The sequence below is a fragment of the Priapulus caudatus genome, unplaced genomic scaffold (genome assembly GCF_000485595.1).
Source record: "Priapulus caudatus unplaced genomic scaffold, Priapulus_caudatus-5.0.1 Scaffold1342, whole genome shotgun sequence".
Classification (NCBI taxonomy): domain Eukaryota; kingdom Metazoa; phylum Priapulida; class Priapulimorpha; order Priapulimorphida; family Priapulidae; genus Priapulus; species Priapulus caudatus.
Window position 1 is genome coordinate 76,373 of NW_014578403.1, and position 2,173 is coordinate 78,545.

The following is a 2,173-nucleotide window of genomic DNA, read 5'->3' on the forward strand; positions in this document are numbered from 1 at the left end:
GAGGAAACGATTTCGCACGATGATACTGTGTACGATTTGAGCTCAAGTTGGATGAGTTACGCGTAGTAAATCGTAGGTATTATAAGGCTAGTAAATGACGAATTTCCCTTGTTTATTGATGTCACACTCCTTCCCTATTATCTACTCCTGATATAAATATATATATAGTTATATATAGCTGTCATAAGTCTATGATGTCATTTGAGTTTTGCACGACACCTATCTGCAGAAGTTGGGATATTTTTGACTCGTGATGTCCTAACAGCGTCCCAATATCAACTATAGAATACAATAATATGACGCTCCTGATAACAAACATGATGTTTATAACGACGTGCCCCTGGCAACTGAGAAATCTTTGCGTTACCGTGGCAACAAGACAAACTAATTGTGCTAATCCGACGTGCGTGGCTGTTAAGTTATATCTGCTTTCTTACCGTCGCATAAACACGCTATTTTGATAGAATCAGGAGAAAATACTCACAAATTTGTGATTATTTACTCCTGATAGAATGGTGCTGCAGTTTTTCTTTTGCCCCTTGTTTCATCGGTGCATGTTTATTCGAGCAGGTCGTGAATTTTGTAAATATTAAGTATTATTGGTTACGTGTTTAGCTTTTTTTGTTTAAAGAAGCAGGATGGTTGTGTTTAGCTTGGTTAGATTTAGTGAAGCTGGGTTTACACTACCGACTTTATGTTGTCAAATTGACGAGCTGGACTAATTTCCCAACTTCCCAACTCCAAGTTGGCAAAAATAGAACATGTTCTAATCTCCCAACTAGGTGCTATTAACCAGTTGCTCGTGCGACTTTTACGTTTCCACTGCCGATTGACGGATGTATAATTGCGAAATTGGTCCAATTCGCCAATTTGAGAACATAAAGTCGGTAGTGTAAATCCAGCTTAAATGTGTGTGTGTGTGTGTGTGCGTTTGTCACATTTTGGGCAGAATTTTATTGCGTGGATGAGGGGCGAAAGTTGGAAATTCTGAAAACGTGAATTTCGGAAAGGTGGAGGAAATTCGGAAAGGTGAAGGACAAATTTAAAGTCAAGTGAAAAGGTTTGAATCTCTTAACTTGCCATTAGGTGAGGAATTTAGTGAGAGACGATAGATAGATAGTCCGCATCACAACTCGTCTGTGCGTGACCATCATCAGTATTATTATTATTTATATTATCATCGTCATCATCGTCGTCGTCGTTATCATCATCGTCACCCTCTCACCGTTGAGTAATTGTCAAGAGTGACAGATCGCCGTAACCATATAGAGATCGTCATTGTCTTGCACTTATGTTACTACATTGAGACGCCCTTGTAACACAATTCCCAGTTTGTGTTCTATCAACAACATGCTCAGCGAGTGATAGCTTATATCTAAATTAATACATGCTTGTGAAGTAACACATGCTTGTGAAGTAATACATGCTTGTGAAGTAATACATGCTTGTGAAGTAATACATGCTTGTGAAGTAATACATGCTTGTGAAGTAATACATGCTTGTGAAGTACTACATGCTTGTGAAGTACTACATGCTTGTGAAGTAATACATGCTTGTGAAGTAATACATGCTTGTGAAGTAATACATGCTTGTGACGTAATACATGCTTGTGAAGTAATACATGCTTGTGAAGTAATACATGCTTGTGAAGTAATACATGCTTATTCATCATCAGGTTCTCTTGATAAAAGTACGTTTAAGCAGAGATATCTCAGCCCGAATAACGGCTATAAAAGCTATACTACGTACCTGGAAACAATATGTATACATGTATACATACAATGTATATATTGTTCTCAGCTATGTACCAAATCATTGTGTACAAATGACAAATCATTTTGTCGTTATTCGCCCCTTTATGTACGTCATAAAAGCTATACTATGTATACATACAATGTATATATTGTTCTCAGCTATGTACCAAATCATTGAGTACAAATGGAAAAATAATTTTGTCGTTATTCACCCTTCAATGTACTTCATAAAAGCTATACTATGTAGCCTACGTAAGTTGGCATTGTATTGCAATGATGTTGGTTCTAAACATAGATATATACAAACGTGTGTTTGTATATGTTTATGCTATAACGGCGTCGCAACGCTGTTGATTATAACGTAAACGCACACAGTCAATAGTATATATACAGCGTATATGTCTATACAATCTATACAG